Genomic DNA, 14732 nt, shown 5'->3' on the forward strand with positions numbered 1-14732 from the left:
AATAATGTTTGGGCAAGGGAAGGGGCAAACTTGAGCTGGACAGCCTAAAAATAATAAAGCCAACAAACCGAAAGCAATCAAAGGTGAGTTACAAACCACAAAACCAATTATAAACAATAGGTGGAATGCATTCCCAGGGAAGCTTCTGAATGTCCACAATATGTTGTTAGCAAACCAGACAGCTGTGCTGCCTGGTAGGCTTCGACGTACAATTTAGATACTGGCAATGAGAGAGAGATCATATATAAAACCAAAGTTAAATGACTGTGAAGCAGTAAGGCTTTGGATATATCTGTAAACCCGTAAGGCTTGTTAATAAAGTATTATTGGAGCACATTCACAAAAAGAATGAGCGAAAATCAGAGAGGGCAGAAGCGAAAACGAGAAAGAATATGAAAGAAAGACTGGAGACAAGACGGGGAAAAAGCAGAGAGAGACGGAAAGGAGGAATATTTTGTTTGGTTGGTGTCTGAAACAGTCAAATACAATGATGATTGCAAACACAAAGTGCAAGATGGGTACCAGGATTGAAGATGCCATACAGCGCTACAAAAAAAAAGGTATGATGAAGCAGCTACAGAGCCCGAGTTGTTTTGTGGGTCTGCACGTGCTTGGGGACGTGTGTGTGCATGTGTCATTATGCATGCAGCACCTCCAAAACGGCACATACCAATACAAGATGGATCAGTAAATTCAAAAAAAGAAATAGTGCAAAATTGCTTTTTTCAGGTGCGTGGCAATATGCTGCCTGGTCCTCACACAGTTTTTTTTAAATATATTTAAATAAAGAAGTTGATGGGGATGGGCAAAGCAGCACACAAGGGAGAACGACACATGGTTGGGAGAAACAAGCAAGAAAGCATCACGGTTAACAGGGGAGGGAAGAGTTTAACAGTTGAGAAAAGCGTGTGTTTGTAACACAATGGAAACAGCAACACAGAGCACAGGGGGCCGAAAATTCAGCAGAGAACCACATGCTCTGGAAAACCCATGCAGTCTCATGGAGTGCATAAGCAACAAGCATTTACAATGCAATGGTCTCGGCATTGTTAAAGTTAGAGCTATTGGCATTGTTCACGACATTCTTTTTGTTTTTATTTTTTACAATGTCAATAGCTTAATCTCTCTCAAATGCGAGACCTATTGCATTTGCACCCACACACAGAGCCACACACACACTTTCTGTGGTGCCGCTGCTCTGCGAGGAACTACAACTGCCCCCACTCTGCTGGTGTTCAGGAAAACAGAAAAAAACGGCTTTTCCGTAACACATCCACGTACCTTCTGACTCGAAGGCCACTCCCCGGAGGTGCAGTGTTATAAACGTATCTATCGCTTCTGTGTACTGCAGTACTGTTACCAGGTGTCTGTGTGACCCGTGCAGCGCATTGATGCCTCGGGCAACAGGGCGCTTTATATAAAATTAATAATTCTATAAATAGATTAGGAAGGCAGCAGGTGTTTCAGGCAGGAAGTAGGACGTTGATAAGGCTATACAGAATAAAAGACTGCCAGTAGATACTTAAGACAGCCTGTGCAGAGATTGCTTCCAGTTCCGGGTCAAGAAAGCTCTTCCTCGAAGCACTGATTGTCTCGGGATCTGATCTAGACAGGGTTATCGAGCTAGAAACAAACAACCTTCAAATGTGCAGCTCGAGCCCACCCCGTCCTGTGAACTCCTGTGACTGTCAACACAATATAAAATAGAGTCAATTGTTGTTGAATGGCAACAGTGCAAGGCAATAAAACGGAGCCGGCTATTGGGAAGTTCTGATGAACAATGAGAGCTGTGCTTCCCTGGCCGGGATGCGAGAGGGAGGGGCCTCAGCCCCCACCGCTGCACTGGGAGCAGAGCATCTGGCTGTCTAGCAACACTGACATTCAGAAGTCAGTCAGTCCTGAATATAAAGAGCCGTAATGCCTCCGTTTCCGAGGAATACCCGCCATTATTTGGAGTAGGATAAGAATAACACCATCTCCATGAGAAATGCATCCTGGGAAGAACCCTCCTGGGGTCAGTGGGACGTGATTGTGTCCCTGTTTGCACTAGTGACACTCAAGAGCTGAATGGAAACTGTGTTTGCTCCGGTGTAGCGCCGGCACTTGCTTGGAAGCTGTCCGCTTAAATATTAAAAATGTACAAGGGAAGCAAAATGAGCTTAAAGCATTTGCACAATCCTATTTTTGCACGCACAGGGCTAAATCGAGCACAAAGCATACTGCGCAAATATATGCCCTAATATGTTTGCACACCGAATCTGCACCGTGGTGAGGGTGATCCAATTTCTTAAATTCAGGTAATGGTTTATTTTTCATTTACCGCCTGCACCAGGCCAATCAGTGCACACCTTTCGAACCTCTCACACATTGAGCAATGAACAGGCGGGCTATGTTCTAATTGAGAACTGTACACTTGCATATTGTGTGATCCTGGACTCATTTCTCAGTGCCTGAGTTACCTTATCCGTCACGATAGGTATAGCTTAGAAACGGGCGAACCCCACGCTTTAGGACAATGTAAACATCGGGCCTTATAAGCGCCCACTCTTCAGCTGTCTTTTCTGCGTCACCTCTCGGAGCTGAAGTGACAGATGAACCACTTGCATCCTGCCCGTGCCTGCGCCCTGCGGGTCCGTGGTTTCAGCCACAGGATCCGGGGGTCAAGAATAGCAGTCCGGAGTCCGCGCGGCACATTTAAAGCAGCCACAGATGACTTCAAGCGGGACAGATGGGTTTCTGGAGATAATAATAATATTATTAATATTCATTAATAAGGTTGGTGGTGACAAACAATCTGTTTCCACAGCTCTTACTACGACTCGAGGGGAGCTTCGAAGTGCTGTGAGCAGCAGGTGCTCTTGGGGCTGTATTCCCCGGCTCCACACATTTGAGCTCCCCGCCTTCTCTGACTTTTGGCTGTCTCGCGGACGGCGCACGCTCCCTGTTATTCTGTGCCGTTTTCCCCTCAGGGAGGGGTCGTCTGCACCGAAGTGCGCAGCTCCGAACCGCGGCCTCGGCAGTGACCGGGAAACAGGGTCCGCTCTCCGGCCCCGGTGGTGACACTCCTGTTCCTACAGCGAGTGACACAAAACTGGAGTGAGCGAGGCTGGGGGAACCGAGGGGAGCGCAGGCCGCGAGAGGGAGGCGAGAAACGCCGTCTGCGCGGCATGTGTAAGGGAGGAAGGGACACGGGCATTACTGGAAGGGCAGAGAAGCGAAGCAACAGTATTCATAACACGACACCGATAACAAACTCAAAAATAATAATAATAAGATTTTTCACAAACAGTCATTAGCACATGTACGTAGCAAATAATAATATACGTAAGCAGCCTGACGGTACATTACACGTCCACACAGGCGGACTCTGCCTTGGTTCCCGGTTGCCGCGGGCATCGCAGCGACTCAGCTAATCCCAGGTGTTCTTGGCGTCAGCCTCACGCAGGGGGGGCACGAACCAGCGGGGTGGGCACCACGCGAGTCTACAGCGTGTCTTGTTCATGCTGCCTGCACAAGGGGCCAGTAGGCTCTCTGATTGGTTGACAAGGTCCACCAATCACAGTGCTTATTTGGTAGTTGCCAACCAATCAGAGAGCCAACTGGCGTGTGTAGGCAGCTTGAGCAAGACATGCCGTAGACTCGCTGTCTTCTGGGCGTGTTTTAAAAAAGAGAAATAATCTAAAAAGCACGCCCCCGAATCCGAAAAGGACGGGCTTGTTTGGAGAGACAAACCTCTTCTCCAATGGCTGACCAGTATTCAAGAGGCCAGCCAATGGAGAAGAGGAGAGAAGAGAGGCAGGTTCAAGCCCCTCTTCTCCAAGTCATTAAATCTCGCGAGCGAGACTGCGCAAGCGCAGCCTTCGCTAGCCGAGACCTAAAAAGTAGTTCTCTAAAAGTGAGCAATGGAAGGATACATGCCAGCAAGCCAAAACATGGGAAAGAGGAAATATCCCAAGGGAAGAAGAAGCATAGGATGAAACAAGATAGACAAGGAATGCCACTTAAAGAGAAGCAAGCAAATGACAATAAAGCCGACCTATGGTAATCAATAGGCAGGGCTGTGAGCCCACTGAAAGTTCTTGGCAAGCTGGAACTAGGCCTTTCTAACTGCGCTGTCTGGCACTCTAATACTAAATTACACAGTCACCAATAACAGACAGAAACACGAGACAAAAAAGACTCAAAGAACAGAACAGACAAACACAGATTTAAAGACAGGCAGGCTAAAAGGCTAAAACAGGCAGACCCATCAAGATAGAGACAAACCCCACTGACAGCCTCAATCAGTTCCTACAGGCACAAAGAGATACATCGGCCTTCACAGAAAAACAATTACCATCAATAGACAGCTTCAAATTGCACATACAGACGCCAATGCCACAAACAGTAAGATAAAACATGAAGTACGGGTAAGTGAATGGTAAAAATATGTATAGATTGACACCTAGAAGACATACCCCAGCATCTACAAATGTAGGCACAAATACACAAACATACAGTCAATCAATTTCATTCAGCCGAAAGGCTATAAAAGTAAAACATAAAAACACATACACAGCTTAACAATAAATAGACATCATTCAGCAGCTCGATGGGAATGCTACAGATTGCGCTAAAGTTGTAAAAAATGAAAGCAAGAGCAAAAGGAGCTCAGATGAGCATATGCAACATAGCCCCCCAGACAATAATGTGCAGGCAGCCTAAGAACATAAGTTGTGAAACACATTTTTAAATGGCATAGGCATATTATAGCTAAAAACAATTTGAAAGCATGTTGAAAATGAGCTGAAGCAGGGATAGATTCTATTGTGATACAACAAGCTGCTGACCAAAAAACATTATTAGATAGCCTATAAAAGTGGAGCTTGCAGATAAAAAGTCAGCTAAGCAAAACACAGGACGACAAAAACCTCATTTAGGGTCCTATCAATGCATTCGTTTCTTTTAAACATCTCGGCGTCACCCAGATAAACCCTGTTCTATTAACCGGGTCAGTCAGTACAGGTACAAAAGTGAATCGCAAAGCGCAAAAGCTACTTTAAAACATAGGGTCGTCAAACTCGGTGCTCACAAGTAATTAGTCCTAAACAATAAAACATTTTTAACATCTGGTACCTTCATGATAAAAAAGCAATTAAAGACAACTCTGGTTTATTAAAAAAGATCTATTGGAATAATACCTTAAGATCGGTAACCTTTCCAGATGTAAAAATCACATTTTATAAAAGTTTATAATGAAAAGCAAAGATCCCTCGAGCTCAAAGATTGCAAGAATATGAGCACCTCTTTGTGGTTTCTAAAATTTGACTTGCGTAAAAGGAGAGTTTCGGCACCCGTGTATAAAGTGCAAAATAAAATAAAGTGGCAAGTGTTCTGTATAGAAAACCCGTTGCACCCACATGGCGAAAGCTCCCCTTTCCTGAACCCTGGAAATGGAAAGGCAAATTTAAAATACAGAATGCCCAATCTTAAAGTAGTTAACCATGTGTCGATATGTGGGATTCTCAATCCACCCTAAATAGGACTCAATGCTGCGTGTAGTGGAAACCTCAGCATACCTTATAACAGAATCCATGGGCTAGGCACCTTCCAAACGAATATCCATCCAGTGATTCAGGTAAGACTGTTTGACAACCAATTTATGTTTGGGTCCAATTGTGGAGGGTAGGAAAGTAGGATCTGCTTTTTATGGTTACCCCCACTTTTTGCTGAATGTGATACTGTTTTTGACTAATCTGACTAGGATCCTGCTAATCAGGACCCCAGTCTATCTGCTTTCTCCTCAAACTGTTGGGCTATGTACTTCGGTTCACTTCAGATTAGATACTGGAGTACCCTTGTCAGTCCCTAGTATATGGTACCCATGTACCCAGGGCCATAGGTACCTCAGAGGCCTCCCATGGACTGAAGCATGTATTATGCCACCCATGAGAGGCCATGCAAAATGGAACCTACAGGCCTGCCATTGCAGCCTGTGTAAGTTGGTGCATGCACCACTTAAGATATAGGTTTACTATATCTAAGGGTCACTGCACTTAAAACCTATAAGTCACCCCTCTAGCAGGCCTTTACAATCCTGAGTGCAGGGTGCTTGGTTCTAAGTGACAGGGTGCCACTGCATGAGCAGAACACCCCTGCAGCCTACGGAGTCCATTCTACCGGGTTGTCAGTGATGCAGCATTTAAACATATAGAGTGGCATTATACGACCAATTGATGACCATCGCTGAAACTAACCATATTGTGTTTGGTGTCAAACATGTTGGAATCATACCCCCACACCGGCAACTGGTGTGGGAGGTTTGATTCCACCCCTCAAAAGTGAGCTTCGTTGGGTCCCTGGTGTTCCCGGTACCAGCCTTCTAGTCCCTGGCAGCACAAAATGGTTGCTGCCGACCAAAGACACATTTCTGCCCTCCTGCTGCTGAGCCAAGCTCGAGCAGGGGAAGACAGAGCAATAGGGATCTTGTCACAGGGAGGTGTGACCACCTCCCAGACAGGATTTAGTAAATTAGGGCTGGTGGGTCCGCTTGCCAGCGACCAAAAGTCTGCATGAGGGGCACATTTGGTATCCCTGTGCATAGTCCAGTTCAAACCAGTCCTGGGAGCCATTGGCTCCTGCTCTCTCGTGAAACTGGATAAAGGACATGGGAGTAACCTCCCCACTGTCCAGACCCTTCCCTGGGAGGGTCCCCTGAATCTGTCCAACCCTCTCCCGTATGTACAAAAGGGCTTACCTGGCTGTAGGACTTTCGATTCCACGTGGACAAGATTCTGAACCAGAAACCACTGAACTTCGACCGTCTGGATACTCTGGACTTCGTTTGGGCCCAACTTCATCTCCCTCTCAGTCTGAAGCATTGTCTGTGCTGGTGCACCATCCAGGATCCGTGCAGGACCTGTGGAGCATCAAGGGCAACGGAAGATATCTCCCTTAGAGTGAAGGAGTCACTCCCCTGCATTCGCAGGCACCATAATTCTGCTGTCACGTCTGCTGACCCTGAGCTCCTACGGACTCCGAAGGCTTCAGCAACACAGGAGGTGAGTTTCTACGTCCCTCGAGGTCCGAGCTGCCCTCTCACCATGTTTGAGGTCAGAATCCCTCGTGGGGGCTGCAATACTCGAACCCCTGTGCACCACGTACATTTGCAGATGCATATGCTTGTTGACGTTTCCTGAACAAGTGCATTGGGCTCCGAGTAGCCGCAACCTCTGGCACCATTTCCTAACAAGAACTGGGTTGCTGTTTGGTGAAATCGCTCGAGGTCACCTCGCGACTCCTGTGCCTCCGGCTTGTGGGTCCACTTGAGGGTCATCTTTGCTTTTCTTGGGCTCCCCTGGTTGCTCCAGGCCTGCCCTGAATCCATTTGCTGTGGTGAGTCTCCTGAACCTTGGTGGTCCGAACCGTAACCATCCTTGACCTTCTGCGTGGGTTGCCGTTGCCAAGGCTTGTTGGTGCTCCCTTTGGACACTGACCCCTCAGCACTCGACATCCTTCGTGGGACAGCTCGTATCCTGCTCCTAGTTGTCCTTGATATCTCCTGGTCCCCATAACTGCAGAGTCAAGAACTCCATCAACCAACCTGAAGCCTCTAACATCGGTGGGAATTCGTCTACTGAGCCCCTGGTCACTCCTGAGTGTCCCAGACTCTGTCCCCTCTGCTTTCAGGTACTCTTCAACTAGAATCCACCTTTGGATTCCAATGAACACTTTTCTTCCTTCCAGCACTGGCTCTTCTTCTAAGTCCTCCATTGGGTTTGACGGTGGTTTCCGACGCCACTTCAGACCTATGCACCTTGCTTCCCAGCGATAGGTAACCTGGGTACCTTGGTATCCACGGGTGAGGTGGCTCTCCAACCTCCTAACTTCCACGGGTTTTCTTTGAAGTCCACTGGGAAGGGTCCTTAAACTCTAATACTTCAACCGCATCTTTCCCATAGAATGGTACAGAGCACGCGGTTGTGTTCCCCCCCACTGCACCCGTCCTTCGTGGGGTCCCTACTTACTCACCTTGGGTGGTTCCTTGGGGTCCCCGCGATTCTGCAACTTCTCAACACTGTCTTGACTCGAGTTGTGGTTCTTACACCACTATTGTAGTACATGGTTTGGTCCCCCCTAGAGCCCACTGTGTATTAGTGCTGTTTACTGTCATTTCTGTGCTTAAGTGTTGTGTGCTTTGTGATTATCTCCATGTAGGAGATACAGTGTCGTACTAGAGATTGTTATATTAATAAATACATATTTTTATAACTACTCTGTGGTTCTCCTTTCATTCAACCAATACTATAAGGTTGCATTGTGGTAGAACAAACTGCTTAACATTCCTTCAAGACTAAGCCTGAAGGCTGCTCTGCACAGCTACCAATTGGATAGCTTTCTAAGGTTATCTTTAACCTCTTAAATCACCATAAGGGTTGTTTGGACTGGTGCAAGGTGCCCACTTTAACTAGTGGACAGCATATACCAGGCCAACTTCTCACATGGAGGGATTGTTAATCAGGTCTCCAGGGCCTAATGCCTTAAATGTGTTGTTTATGTAGGAAAGCCATGGTATCTGGAAAGCTATATCTAAAGAAGAGCAAATAGCCAGGCACATTCTGGTCAAAATATTCTCAGGTGTAACCCAAATTGTTATCCAGAGTAATAGGGAAGCAAGGCCAATAAGTTCTTCTAAGTATGTCAGCTCTAGTTCTTCATGGCAAATTAAAGTGGCTTTGCTGCCTGGAACAGAAAGCAGTCTTCAAGTAAAATGTTTTTCAGCTGTTTGGAGAATCCGAGCCTTGCTTAGACCCCACAGCCCAGCACCATATAAACCAACCAAGGAAAATTTGGACCTGTAAAGTCTCAGCATTTCTAGTATTGGTTTATTCTGCAGTGTTCTGGCGAATCTAAAATAAAGCTTCAATGTTCCTATTAAAAAGCTGCAGTCTTAAGATTGAAAGGGGCACCCAACTAATAAAAGTGTTAAAAATAATTCCTAAGTAATTTAAATTTGTAACTTTTGCTAAAGTATGACCCTCATGCTAAAATTCTTACTTAGTGCGCAGGCGACCACACATCATTATACAAGAATTTGTATAATTAACTTAAAGATCAAGGTCCCTCATGAATTCTAGAATTAGATCCAGTAAAATCTGGAGCCTGTTTGCTGTGTGGGCAACCAGCACTGCGTCGTCCACATACAATAGAATAGGTAACCACTTTTTTTCCCATGCACGAGACATCCTTTCACTTTTCTATCAGGAATTGATTTATCCCACACAAAAAATGAACAGGGCTAAAATGCACTCCTGCCTAACTCCCTGTGTGGATTGAATATAAGGGGAGCATTCACCCGTGGGACTATATCGGACCCGTACTGACAGTTCTTGATGTAAACGACGGATGAGGGTTAAATGGTCATGTTCTACGCCCATCTCTCCCATTAGGTCCCACCGCTTGTGGTGGTTCACAAGATCAAATGCACTTGACAAATCTATAAAAGCCAAGTGCACTGATTCATTTTTAGCCCTCGTGTACTTACACAGTTTTATGTAGAGATTAGAGACATAGTTCTATTGTCTTTAGTCCGGTCTGAAACCGAATTGGACATCAGATAAAACGTTGTTTGATGAGGCCCAGTTTTCAAGACAGGACAATAGAACTTAGCCCAAAATATTTGCATTTGTGTCAGTAAGTGAGATTGGTCTATAACATGTTGGCTGTGGCCTGTCCCCTTTTTCCAATATTGGGACCAAAAGGGCAGTCCTCCAAATTGGGATAGGGCCCTGGCTTACCGATCTAAGTACATTTGTTAATAATGGGCCCATAAAGACATGCTGGACTTAAAAATGTCTGCGAGGACACCCCAGCTGGGCCTGGCACCATACTGAGGATACATTTAGTATTTGCTGCAATAATGTTTGAGGGATGGGCGGAAAAAGAAGCGAGAAGGCTGAATGTGTTTCTTAATGATGGCATATTTATTATTAGCTCAAAATCAAATGGGGGAGGTAGAGGAAAAAGGAAGTGGACTTGTTCTCAAACTAAATATAAATAACCAACAAGCATTGGCATAGCCAATAGGTCTTGCATTTGGGACCTTATAAGTATTTAGTTATGCAGCATAATATCCTTGGTGCAACAACATCAACTGTTGCATGGCTAAACACTTATACAGTCCCAAAGGCGAGACCTATTGGTATGCCAATGCTTGTTTGTATTTGTCAGCGCATAGGGCATGTTTCTAAGGTTGGACTCTCGTCGAGATTACATTGAATTTTTTGAGGATGTAATGGCCGCTGTAATTTCCAGTTGTTTCACATTCAGACAAGGAGCATAGACTTTCTTTTTTAGCACTGTCTAGACTTAGAACTCCAAAGTGGTGTTTGATGTAAAGCAGGGGTCTCCAACCTTTTCTGTATTGAGAGCTACTTCTTCTCAAGGAAAGTCTCCCCGAGCTACTAGCACATTTTCTAACTGTAAAATAGGGACTATACTATGACCACCATAAGCAGGATTACCAGTAGTTACCACCCAAGTATTCCAAGTGCGGGTAACAGCAGAAATGCGGTAAAAAGTTAAACAATATAAAATGCCTCCACGTGACTTATGATGTAAGATTCAAATCTTGACATGCCCTATGGCACAAAGGACATAAATACAGCAGTAGGTCTCCCCAGCTCAGCTTGAATTATCATTCATCAGTTTCTTAAAATGCACATTTTCCTAACAAATACCCCTTTCCACTGTGGGTGAACAAACTCAATTTTCCAGAAGAAAACCCATTTTTGAAAAGAATAACTGCCTTTAAAATAAGTTTTCAGAGTTTAGGAAATGCACAGTCCCAAAACATCAGGTTGTCATTTTCATCGAGTACTCCTATGTAAAAATGTCTTATATGGACAGACTACTTTGAATACCCAGGTATTACAGTCATATGCCGTGGATGCTCACTACAGCACCACGGATGCCTGTATTATGCCAGTAATGCCCACCTTTATATTATGACCACAGTTGTGCCAAGGCTGGAAACCTTAAGGGTCAGTCATGACCATTATTATGCCAGGAATGGGTAAATGTAGGCCAGTCATACTCATAGTATGTAATAAAGGATGGCTGCCAGTATACCACAACTAGACCAAAAATACCCAAAATAGTCAAGGATGACCATTATTATGCCATTGGCACTATTATGCGAGGAACAAGAGCACAATTATGTCAGAGATAACACCCTTATAATGGGGGCTAGCATACCCATTTGATGGTCCTTGACACCAGTCGTAGCTTTCAGGAAGCAATAGCGTTTAATATGGACGCAGATAAATGCTGATGAGTCTCTTAATTTTCTCTGGCCTGGATTATGCCCTGTTCTCACCAGGTCTTGAGTGATCATGCGCCCAACTGACACATTTTCACTCTGACTCCTGCAGTCCCACACTTTGGTGGGTCAGCACGGATTACTGCTCAGGCTACTGCTACCATGCTTTGATGGTCCACTGTTCACACACATGTTGTGTCTGATACAGCAGGGACTACAACATGGTCAATCTCCTTGTGGCTTAGTTATATTGAGATTGGATACAGACTGTAAGGTGGCAGGCCCTATAGGCTGATACAGTGTGTGTCTGAGTGTTAGTATGAGTTACTGCCAACAGTACGGCTGGCTGTCACTCTAATGGTCTTACAATGAGCAGTGCTGCCTTTTTTAATAGGCATCTACTCTGAATTTGAATTTGACTTCACCTCTGAGAGCTACTTTGAAGGTACTGGCAAGCTACCAGTAGCTCCCGAGCTACTCGTTGGAGACCCCTGATGTAAAGAGTGCCCTCTTCGTCCCAGTGGGATAATGTTATACACTTCAGAGGCCGCCCTTGCCTTCTGAAGTGTTTAAAGAAGATATCTTTTTTTGAACTGAGTCAGTGTAGAAGGGAAAAAAAAGCTTGCTCCAAAAGTGCATTCTGCAGAACTGTTAATGGGGGCTGGAGGGAGTTTTCTTATTATGGAATCCACAGCTCATATGCTATTATTGAAAGGTCTGCCCTAACAGGACACACCTTTGGGCAACATACGAGCTAGTGGTTGTTTATAGGTAAAGTTCACCTTAGAAAACACATCAATAACCTCAACTCTGAATGAGGCAAGAGAACCGGGACACTGGCAGATGGGTCGTTGTCCAAGCCAGCAAGCTATTGAGGTCTAATTTTTTTTATGGACGACTTAGTGATAAGATTGATATTAATTGGTGGTATTTCTGGAGTAAACATATTGGGACCAATTATTCTCAAGGGAATTTTGGAGTATGTAAAAACATACTCCTGTAATACTATTTTACGTACTCTTGGATTCTTTTTGAATTACCCCAAAAACATCTAAATGAGAATAAAATGGTAATGTTAAGGGAATAACCATAGTACAGATATAATGTACTGTGCCCTCTTCACACTTTTAACAATAGATAGTTGGACGTTTTGGGTGCAATTAAAAAACGCACGCAAGGGTACATAAAATAGTGCTACAGGAGTGAATTTTTATATACTTCAAAATGCCTTAGGGAATAGACCCCACGGTGTAAAGAAGCTAATTTTTCTTTTCGCGATTGAATTTGGCTCACCAAAGCACAGATTTCACCCATAGCTCAAGCAATACACAGATCGATTTGGGGTGGGGCTCATTCCTTGCATAGAAAGAAGGGGGCAGAATATTCGCATCATCTTCTGAAGCGTCAGGGACCGAATTATCAGAAAGCAGATGGAAAGAAAATGTGAGCCTTGTAAACAAGTTGGGTCATAAAATAAAAAAAACTAAAGAATAAGTTTAACTTGCAGTATCAGTTATAAGCACTGGGAACTTTTTTGCCAGTCCTTACCTGCTAATGAACAACAAGGATTGTAAAAAGGAGTGAAGTGGTCTTGGTGCTTGCCAGACACAGGAAGAATCACAACAGACGCGCGCGCAGCCAGGCTAATTGCACTTAATGAGGCCAGCAGAGTGACGAGATCTGTGGTGGGGGAGGGAATTGAAGCGCGGAGAGAGGCACGCAAAGCGCATGCCTGCGCACATGCACTCAAGCTCTAGGCCGGCCATGGCAGCATCTGGTAGCACTTTTTTTTACCCCTTTACTAAAAGTCGAGCAAGCAGCGCATGCGCTGCTCTAGGCTCGACCTAAAAAGGAGTCCCTCCCGGGAGAACAGAACGAGGAGGAAGAGACCTTCAACCTTATTGTAGGAAGGAAAGAAAACTTGATTTTTAAATAACCCTCACCCACCAGCGTTACCCCATGGTGGCATGCTTCATCATAGGGTTCCTCTCTAACCTTCTATGGAAAGCGGTGTGCTGCTACCAGCGAAGATGTGGGAGCACTAATTGCAAGATGTTCTTATACACCTATTGTGACTGATTGGATATTGGAGTGGGTTTATTTATATACAAAAAAAGGAGAATAAAAATATCTAACTAGTGGGATAAAAATAGTTTATTCACTCTCCTAGTTGGTATGATTAAAATATCGGGCTGTCGGGAAATGCTAAAGGTATATGACCCACCGTTTCCCTGGGAAACAAAGTAAGTGGGGGTATTTTTCATGGGGGTGTATGTGTTCACTCTGCGACAGTATAAAGCAGTGTTACAGAGTGAATCCTTGTTGCTCTACAGACTTATTAGGACAGTTATTTAGAGTTTTGATTGATGAGAAATTAGTTCCTTTCAACTTCTATCTTTTTTCTCCTTCTAGGTCCTCTACTTCGTCCAGGAGGGTGCCACCCGGAGGCCCAAAGCAAAAAGAACAAGAAGGTAGCAGTAACTGATTGTTTTTTTTCAGTTTGTTCAGGATAGGACCCTTATCGACACCCATGTGATGGCGCGAGCCCTGACTATTTGTCAATAAAGTAAAATTAAAACAAATTGGAGTGGGACAAAGAAAATAGAGAACCTTCCAACGGCTCCTCTAGTTATCCCCTCTTTCTTCCTGAGGGTTAACGGGGTTGAGAAGAAAAAGAAATAACTTAATAACCTCGGATGGTTTGTATTTAAGTGTACTTCTATATGTTTCCAGTTATCTTCGATAATGCCATCCTCTTTCGCGTCTCACCTCTATTCTTAGGCTTTAATAACACAAAAGAAACTAAGCAGTGATTTGGGGAGCAACAGAGCTTTAGCAGGCTAACATATGCCTATGCTCGGGTGAAATCATGGTGAAAACGCAAAAAAAGGAAAAAAACAAAATGCCCATCCCTTTTCCAATCCTCCCCATATCAAAGCAACCAACTCGAGATTCTCCAGTTCGGTTTCCCCTGCGACCCACGTGCGGCGTCTGCCGCAACTCTCCTGACTTGCACCCTCCACGGGTGACCACCATTCCTCACTCAACTGTAAAGGAGTCACATCGGGTTCAGCGTCTTCAGTCCTGGGTCCGCCGAAGCAGGATTTCTTGGTGCTCTTCAGCCACTCCGTCGTCGGCATCTCGCTTCCCGCGTCTTACGGGTTCCTCAGGCTACATCCCTGTTGTGTTCCTTTCCTCCTCTTCCATACCCGGTGGTCTCCTTTTTTCCACCATATGGGTTTCCTGACTGGTTCCCTGTCCCTTCGGCTCCACCTTCCGCCTGCATAGGACCATGATAGTCCTTTCTTAGTTTCTAACTTTTGTTAGGTCTCGCTGGCGTTGCAGCGCGAAGCTCTGCCGCCAACGAGACTATTGTTGCCGTGTTTACTCCCAAGGGAGACAGACCTGGGCACGAGCCGATTCCGGTCTGGGC

At 45.0% G+C, this 14732-nt stretch overlaps 1 long non-coding RNA gene across 1 annotated transcript in view; it reads left to right on the top strand.

The window, feature by feature from the left end:
- LOC146833534 (uncharacterized) overlaps nt 1-14732 on the top strand; it is a 391947-nt gene that overhangs the window by 181259 nt on the left and 195956 nt on the right. Inside the window, exon 2 of the long non-coding RNA XR_014960250.1 lies at nt 13712-13770. This is a non-coding gene — a long non-coding RNA (uncharacterized LOC146833534). The remainder of the gene's footprint in view (nt 1-13711; nt 13771-14732) is intronic.

Source organism: Triturus cristatus, chromosome 4_2 (assembly GCF_964204655.1).
Source record: "Triturus cristatus chromosome 4_2, aTriCri1.1, whole genome shotgun sequence".
In the NCBI taxonomy this organism is placed as follows: Eukaryota; Metazoa; Chordata; class Amphibia; order Caudata; family Salamandridae; genus Triturus; species Triturus cristatus.